This window comes from Labrus bergylta, chromosome 12, assembly GCF_963930695.1.
Source record: "Labrus bergylta chromosome 12, fLabBer1.1, whole genome shotgun sequence".
NCBI lineage: Eukaryota > Metazoa > Chordata > Actinopteri > Labriformes > Labridae > Labrus > Labrus bergylta.
The window spans coordinates 18,284,332-18,294,287 of NC_089206.1; positions in this window are offsets into that span (position 1 = coordinate 18,284,332).

Genomic DNA, 9,956 nt, shown 5'->3' on the forward strand with positions numbered 1-9,956 from the left:
AGGCTAAAGACTAAAAGTTTGAGAATGAGAACTACCTGTTGGTGATAAATTGATGCAAAACACATTTAACAGGGAAGACACAGCCTCTTGTTTGTCATGAGCCAATTTACGGCCCAAAAGAGATAACTTTCCAGCATCACTCACCCTACAACCTGGCTGCCCATTCTTTTGGAGAATAGATTTATTTTAGACTTTACATTTTCTAGGGCCAATTTAAAGGATTAACTCTTTTGACCAGTTTCAACATTATAAAATAAACAAGAGTGGATTTATTGCATTTGTAGCATCACCGCAGTTCTTCACTTCTTCTTGCTTTATTTTTGGGCTTAATGTGCCTTTATTCAGATAAAACCGTGGGTAGAGTCCGAAACAGGGGAGAGAGAGAGTGGGGCATGACATGCAGGAAAGGAGCCGCAGGTCAGAATCCAACCCAAGCTGCTGTTTTAATCTGCACTCTCTGTAAATGGGGCGCATAAACTAACCGCCAGGCCAATTAGGTCCCAGATTAATCCAGAGTCTGCCATAACTTTGGTGTCTTGGATTATCAAATAGAACAGAAACCTCAGAGGGTTTGGACCTTTACAGAGTCCAGGTTACAAAGGTGAGGTTGATTAAAAATTTGACTGTAGAGGCTCCCGAGCTCTGGAACAGCCCTGAGCAACAGGTTCAATTAAACCTTATCTTTTAATCGGATTTGTCTAATTACATTGCAACAGAAAATTGTGAAAAAAAGATACAGATACAGTATGTGACTAAATTATATATGCTTCAGTTTTCTTGCTGAGCTCAGTAAATTCCTGTACAAGGCCAGAGGTAAAAACAAAGGGCACATACACGCAGGACAAGTTTTTTTGGTATTCCTTTATGTCCACAGATAAAAGTAAAAGAGAACCTTTGTTTATGTTGGTCATTGCTTAATGTATCTGAATGGAGCGATGGCCAGGACACATAATAGTCAAAGGCTATGTGGGCTAATGTTGATCCATGTTTGTGGTCACCTTGAACATCATCCCATCATCAAAGTCCCCCTCTTAAACCAAAACACCACCGCCCTTCCTTTTCCCTGTGATGTGGAGATTCACACAGTGCGTACCCTCCCTTTTACTGTTATTTAGGGACAAACATTGCGGAGGAGACGATTTGTGTCTTTGAAAACACAGCATATCAATTACATCAAAAGCCCAGGAAACAAAAGTGGAGGCTGGCAGCATCAGACAAACACTCCCATTAGTCACTGCACTCTCTTTCACGTGTATCACATCGCGGACGAGGAAAGGGTGGGGGGGGGGGGGGGGGGGGGGGGGGGGGGGGTTGTTTACTCTGAAATATCTCACACTGTAAAGGCAAAGAGAACCTACCGCCTGGCCCATTCAAGAAGCACTGAAACAAGTGGACTTCTGTGTGGTCAATAACAATAAACCCAGATCAAAGAGCACAAAATGGACTTGTGTTTCAGAATGCGCCATGTGGCACAACCTTTCTCCTTACAAGGCCCTCACACTCCATCTTCCCACACTCATACACAAACTCACCATTAATAAGGTCTGAAAAGTGTGATTTTCAGCTCTGCCTCTTGTGTTCCTCTTCCTTGTCCCATCCCCAGCCCCCTTTCTGTTGCTGACCCAGTCAGCAGACCCCCTCTGCCCCCTCCGTGGCCCCCCTCCAACCCTGGGAAGAAGAGGCCCACGCTGGAGCTATGGCTGGGGCTCATTAGCAGCGCCCACCTGGAGGCTGGCTGGGGGCTAACAGGGGACCACAGGGGCCAGGGCCTTGATCTGTTGGCTGTGAGCACACTCAGTGGGGACAGGCCTGTTGCAGCATAGTATACAGAAAAAAACACCATCATATATATAGTATGAGCTTCAACAGTTCTGAGTTGATCAAGCTTAATCTGTTTAATTGTTATGTTAGCAAAGCATGGTGTCAGCATGGCCCCTTTTACAAGTGAGACCAAGTTTATGACTGTTTGTGTTGATGGAATAACAGTAAAAACAGTCCGTAAAACAATTATGGAAATGAGAATCTTTTGTCGACTCATACTTTGAAGTCCAGCCACTTTATGCAAATTCAATACCTGGCGTCTGACTAACAAATCACACCCTTGTTTGGGGAGAGGTATTTTCTGTGAATAAGTATTTTCTCTGTCAGTTTTTAGTATGGGGTGAGGCTGAGATATGCTTAATGTGTCTGTTGTTTAATTCTCCGATGGCCTGGAGCCCCTGCGGTCAGATGGCCTGGGTATGGGGAGACACAAAAGGATTCCACTGGAGGACCAGCAAGTCTCCTGAGTCTTGTGGCTCCAGTCACACAGACTACGTCCAGAGATTCTTGTCCCTGCTTGAAATTAGGGTCTCTAAACGACAACCTTTCCAATGGAATTCAGTTTGGAGTAACAACCATATGTTAAGTACATTTTTCAAATAGTTTCAAATAATGCCTGCTGTAGAAGTAAATTCAGCTTTCCTGCTGAGGATCATTTAACCTTATTAGAAGAAAATATTTGTTCATTTGAAGCTATATGATTGACAGCATCAATTAGGTCAAGTGAAATGAAAATGGCAAAACTGTGACAAGTTACCGTTTAAATTCACCCAACATTAGCATGATCAATTATAATGATAATGTTTTATGGATGATTTTAATCACATAAAGAACTTCATTATGTTCCCGTTTAAAGTTATATTTTACTCCTGCTACACTTTACACGCAGCATCAATCAATAAAGGTAATGTTCTGTATTCACATGTTTTTTTTGGTCTATTGTGATCTGTCATGAGAATTTAACACAACCATCATTCATTTTTGTTTGTCCAAAATAATAAATCAATGAAAAAAAAACAACAAGGTTATAATTCATGATATACAGTTTCACTAAAAAACATAGAGGAATCAGTCATGTGATCAAGGTCAAAGATCAAAGATACAGAGTCCGACAATATGATCACAGATTTTTGCTTTCATATCAATGTTACATTTGATTGGCTGTATTAACAACAATGAACATACTGTCAAAGCAGAAGAGAGGAACAAGCAGCTTTATTGCTGGAGGATCCCACTTGTTGCAGATGACCAATGTCCCAGTCACAGACAATTTGAGACTATTTTAGGTGCATTTGAATGAAACAGTCTGTTGGGCATCATGGTTTTATTCAGCTTGTAAAAACAAACAGCAGCTGTAGCCCTCCTTCATCCTTGATCTAGGACAGGCAGGTGAAGGGAAGCCTATAGAGGAGTATCTATATCTACACATTACATTCAATATAATATTGAATGAAACACTTGATTTATATATACAAAGTATATTCATATCCATTTTTTTTCTTTTATTGTGATAAGGTGAACAAGTACAAAACAAAAATGTGCACATAGACATGACAATTAAAGCAACGGCAAATAAACAAAAACAGGCAATATAGAAATAAACAAAACAAAATAAAAATACGCAAAGCATTAGCAAGGACAAATACAGTTCAAGTAGATATAATAAAAGCCTAGTAGTAAGTTGAGGTAGTGTATAAGAAACGTGTGAATGTGTGTGTGGCAGTGTAATGCATAAAAGTGAGTGGCTGAGTGGGAAGTAGCAAGAAAAACAAACAGAAACAAAATTGAAGATAATCGAGAGGAAAACAAAACAAACAAAAAAAGATATATATGTGTCAACATTAATGGCAAGAAGAACATTTTACATATATTTATATATACATATATATATATATATAATAAAATAAAATGTTTGGTCTTAATGTGTCCATCACAAAAAGAGGGAGGAAAAGAAGAAGAGAACAGGAAAAAAAGAAGAAGAAGAAGAATGTGTATATATATAGACATACATACAAACATGCACATAAATCTGGTTCATATCCATTTTCTAATTATTACAAAATATTTTGAGAAGTCCTTTGTTTAAGTCAATATTTGGTTTATCAGATAAAAGAAGAGTATGGGTTGCCATTTGTGAAAATGGACAATGGATTTGTCATGACGACTGGTAAATCTCAGTCACACAACACCACATCAAGGACAATTAGCATTTAGCTTGACTCTTCAAGCTTACCCCTTAAGTAGGAAGAAAAAAAGTGACCTGCTGACTAAGCACATTCCACCTGCAGCCTGCAGTTCAAAGGGCTCCCTTTATGGTCACCCTTTGCACCTCAGTGCTCCACTGCTATCCAGCCACCACATACCCCGAGGCAAAGCTCACCCTCCGCCACACAGCGGGATACCGGGTGCTCCATCAATAATGTCACATTGAACTGCTCCGACTGCTAGCTGAGGCGCTACCTGCCAGCTAAGTGCCTCAGGTGATGTTTGAATGGATGTCCCTTGAGAATTAGGCACACCTCTCCCCCCTCACAGAGGAGACATGAGGCAGGCAACATATGGCCGACTCTGATGAATTCCCCTACTGTTTCAAGAGACTCCCAAAACCCTTCAGGGTGATCGGACCTTCACGCTCCTCTTTACCAGATTAAGTCTAATAATCTCCTAGTAACGAGACTTTAAATCCAGAGCGGTAAAATACTGGGCCCCGAGGTTGACTTACACAAAGCGAGCACTGTTTTCCCTTTAACACTTTATTTTATGACTGCAAGTAAAAGTTAATGCTCCTCATCAACTTTCCCCTTATCTAAGATGCAAAGATGAAGATCCCCCAGGTAAGGGGGCTATGTCAGCACCACGGTTGGACAAGCCTAATTTTAGGTTGTGAATGAAATTTTGTGTCAACTTTTGTAAAGATTGTGTTTTTTTTCTTATGTAAGGTTCTATATGTAACTTTTTACATGTATAAATCATTTTTTTATCACCCATTAATAAGCGAACGGTTAACTGATGTGAAAAAGTAGATGTTCACTGTCTCTCTGTGTTCGCTTACAGAGATCAACAGTACAAACTCATCACACACTCCCGGTCTTCACCTCCACAGCTAAAGGCCGTCTTCCACACACTTCTATCCACCCTAGGAGTTCTCAAAGGCGGACAAACTCATCACACACTCCTCCTCTCAGCCAGTGCCTGCCAAGACTGTCTTTGTAGGATGGAGAATGAATACAGACACACAGACTCCTTCACAGACTTTCACATGTGTATGACCACTTTACCTTCTCTGTAAACATTATGCCGGTAAATATCCAGTGTTTGGCGGCCGATGATGCTGCTCGTTTGTGTACGTACGAGCACGTATGACGAGTAGGCGAGGGAGAGCGAGCAACAGGTTACTGGTGCAGTTCGCCTAACGGCCATGCGGTATTGCTACAAACGCAGTATTTTTGAAAGTTACATATAGCCCCTTTAAGACAGACATGCAAGCTTGAAATCCAGATAATTTCATTAACCAAATAATAACAGTTTGGTTAATGATCAATACTCAAATAGGGACATTCCTAATGGATTCAGTTTGATTTTGAGTTTTCTGCTAACTGTATCCGTAGTTAGATGAAATGTAGCATGTAAAACTTTACATGGCGAATATTATCAGCTATCGTTTTAACATCAGCATTGTCACTCTAAGCACGTTAGCCTGTTGACATTAGCATTTAGTTCAAAGCAGTGATGTACCTATGTTTTTTTTTTATAATTATAAGGATGGCCAGAAATACTTGAAATCAAAAACGTAATTATCAAGCAAAGTTTTTTGCTCTCCAATAAGCACCAATGCCAAAAAATACTTTGAAGGTTTCACTATTTTTCACCGTACCAAGATGTTAATATTGCATGCATTCATACTTCATAGATAACAGACTATAAACTATCGCAAAAAACTTAGCAGAGAAGGTTAGCATTTTCAGCTCTTCTTCTGAAATAAAAGATATGCTTGGTTTAAAGGCATTAACTGGTACAACAATACAAATATTGTATAATTTTCCCTTCTTAAAAGGTAATCCAGAATCTAGCAAAACATGAAAACACATTTTATCAATTATTTGCTAAATGTCAGCTGTTCTATACATTACGTTTTATATGTAACAAACTGTTCTTTAAAAGACCAAAGAAATATATTGTTCTTGTCAGCATTTTCATTTAAATCTGTGATGGTTATGACTTGGTTGTGAAAGTGATCAGTTCTTAGCTCATGCTGACATAAGGACAGGAAGCCTCTGGTTACCTCTCTTGAGTTCATAATGAATCGTGGACTCCTACTGCAGTGTTGATTAGACAGAATGCCTTCGCTGGGCAACAGGGCTGAGCGTCAGGCCCGTCTCTGCTCTCCAGGGAATCAGTTTAATTCATTCACTGTAATTCATGGGGCACCTCAGCACAGTCTGGGACCCTGCACCCTTTCTCCTCTTTAATCATTAAATTTGAAAATGAAGTGGTGGTGGTGGTGGTGGAAGGATGCCATAGATGGAAGACATTAGACTGTTAGCGGCAGCTTTGAATAGTAAATGCACTCACCCAAAGGTAGAAATCAGTCAAGACACTACTTGTGATTATCAAGGTCTTTTTGAAGCAAAAAGTGTCCATGTATTATTCCAATGACTGACAGAGGGATTTTACTGGTAGATTTCTGTTGCATACATTTAAACCTTGGAGTAAGCCAGGCAAGCTGTTTCAACGTGACCACAAAATATGTATGTGTAGTTTAGCTAGCCATCTCCTAGCTTTATCTTAATAATTACCATACAATCCTGAAAACTGTACCAATCTTGTCTCAAAATGTCATGCTATCACATTACTAATTCTGCCTATATAAAGATGCTCTTTAATATTTGCAATTTGAAGGTCTTTCAACTTTAGTGGAATTTGATTAAAAAAAACCCAGTAAATTCTTGGTTTTTTTTAAGCTTTTTATGTGACGATTGTTTACCCTTATAATTTGGGTAACATTTTGGTCAATTTAAGATATATGTAGCCTACTTAAATTTAAGTCTGAAATCGGCAATAAAGTGCATCATAGATTTAAGCACCAGGTATTGTCTCTGAGAACATTATATATTTGTTATACCAAAGCTCTTCAGATGCTGTTTGCATCAGCTTGTCAAGGATGGTATGTTTTGGTTCTACACTGAACATCCAGAGGACAATGACATTCCAGTCTGGAGACAACAAAGTCTTCCACACCGGGAAAAGGGACCAAAACAAGGTTTCTCTGTTTGACGGTGTCTCTTCCGACCTTATGCCAGACAGTCGACTGAAAATGCCAAGAATGCTAGACTGCTGCTCGATAGGAGACCATGTTCCACTTATTGGCTACTGGTGGGCAGAGCCACAGGGACAATGTCTAAGATGAGTTCCCACACAATAGAAACAAGACTTTTATGACTCTTCGGCCTCGGAAAAATGAAAGGTTCACACTTAGGACAGCGGCCTCTCGTCCTCCCACTGACTTTCTGGAAGAGATGCTGCTCTGGGCAGACGCTGCTCACATTTTGAGGCCGTGTCTAAAAGGCTGAAGAAAAGGTCTCCCCTGAATCCAACCAGGCTGTCTCATTCAGGGTGATTTAAATGGCATTTTACTACCTTTCTCAGCCATTGTCTCTCTATTGGTATCCCAGCCATATGATACTTTTAATTATTAGTTTCACCAGTACTCATTATGCAGGAGCTGGCAGAGTCTTGGCTTACTGGCATGTAAACATTATTAGTGATAACCAAGGCAACCAAAGGGACAAACTAAGATCCATGTGTTCTCAGTATGAAATTTTACTGCTCATGCTGTTTTAACAATAAGGTAAAATACAGGTAACGATGCATTAAGCTAAAATAAATGGATAGGGAGTAACAAGAGGGCTTCTTAGTCCCGAAGAAATCATTCATACTTTCACTTTGAAAGAAAGTGATGTGAAATCTGAACAAGTCTCAGCAAAGAATCTGAGAAAGAATGTATTTCGTAACCACTCAACATTCAACGGACATTAGGAATGAACAAACAGTGTTAAGAATTAGTATTCATATTTTGAAAATAGTAATAATACATTTAATTAAAAGGCGCCTTTCAAAACAGAGATAAAAACAACAAAGTAACAAAGTATAATTTTTGTACTTAAATTGTTCATGTCAAAATATACGATAAAAAATAAAAGCTTACGGGGTGCTGGTGGCGCAGTAGTTAGAGCATGCGCCCAATGTATGGAGGCTGTAGCCCCCCAAGCGGGCAGCCTGAGTTCGAATCCGACCTGTGGCTCCTTTCCACACATGTCATTCCCTACTCTCTTTCTCCCTGCTTTTCGACTCTATCCACTGTCCTATCTCTCAAATAAAGGCACAAAATGCCCATAAATAAATCTTTAAAAACAAAAATAAAAAAATGAAAGGTTACCTCTTGTGAAGACAGAATATTGTCCATACTTTTATAGGAAAATGAATTAATAGGACATAAATAATCTATTGCACAGCCAGTCTATTATGTAAGTGATAAATATAATTGACATAAGTAAACTACAACAATAGATCAAACTTATTTTACTTACTTTATATTTAATGCAAAAGTCAGCAACTTAAGCTGGCAAGTAGATTTCAGAGAGATTGATGTACAATATTGTCATCTGGAACTAGCTATGGTAAATAAAGCAGAAGGCAAGCTGATGTGGATGTTTATCACCTCACAGCTCATGGGGTTACTGCACGTGTAATCCCTCATGTAGTTGAACTGACATCACTTATGTAGGAAAAGTTAGTGTAAAGTACGACAGAGTCAGAGTGCAAAAATAAAGAATGGGACTATGAAAAAAAACAACGGTGCAAGATTATAATATCAAGTAGTCAATGTCTGTACAATACATACTCAATTTAAGTTTCTAGGTCTTATTTTCAACCAAAGATTAAAAAACAATAAGATGCATTGAGAATAATACACCATGTACAAGAAAAACACGTTATTTAGAGCTTCTCAAGGGGTCATTTCCAAACAACTTCTTTATTATATTACAATAGGAGAAGTTTTATTATTTGATGGAAGGGATACTTTTTGTCAGCCCACAGCTTTGTGTTGAGAAAAACTAACCCATGTCACTTCTCAGCCTCCAGACCTTGAGTGCCACCTAGTGGTTTCTTTTCAGAAAAGTAGAGCAGACTATGAACTCACAAGTTAAATTAAATATTAGACTATCAAAATAAGACTGTAGAAAGCCCTTTGGTTTATTTATCTATTAATCTATGACTACAAGTTTACATTATAAAGTCTTTGTCATTTTGATGAATAATATTGGCTATACACTGTAAATTCCAGAAATGTTAGTTTACAATTCTACCAGATGTCTGTTTTTGCTAAATAGGAAGGTGTGTAAAGATCTGCAGCTTTTAGTTTAAGCCCATTTCATGCTAACTTTAACTTAATAATGCCAATTAGCAACATGGAAGTACCAAAACCTTTTCTGGTGTCTCCCATCTCCTCACTGATATCTATTGTATCCTTCAGCTGGTCTACTGTTATTTGAACCCCATATCCAGACCCTTCCCAATTAGACCCACCTAACACTCAAGGTTTACTTTCTCCAACACAAGGGACAAAACAGAGTCCTTTGACAAGTGGGCCTCACTCTCTTGTTCGCATGGGGAAGTTTACCCACATCTGTCTCATCGCCTCACCCCTGGAAGAGAGAGGGCCATTGACGGGGCCAGAGGTCAGCACTTGTTTTATTGTGAGCTAGAACCAACATGAACCCCGACCCAACACTGCAGTCAGTGGGAAACAGTACTCGGTTGGTTTTTAGGGCCACGGCTGTGTGAACTGAACAGGAGTTGTGCTTTGAGGCCGCTTGCCGCACGGAAGCGTTTGAAAGGGACTCTTTGGGTTTCTTAATTAAGTAAAGAACAAATAGTTGTCCTGCTTTGAGGTGTCTTTTCTGCATCATCAATGGCGTGAACACAAATGGAAAACAAAGCAGTGGTTTGAGAATTTGCAGGTGTGCAAGAATGTGTGGGAAGCTATCGGAGGGAGCACACCCATGCATGAAAAAAAAGTTTATGTGGCAGTCAAGGGGGAGGTTTGTGTGAGAACGGATCTAGTTAGGAAAATC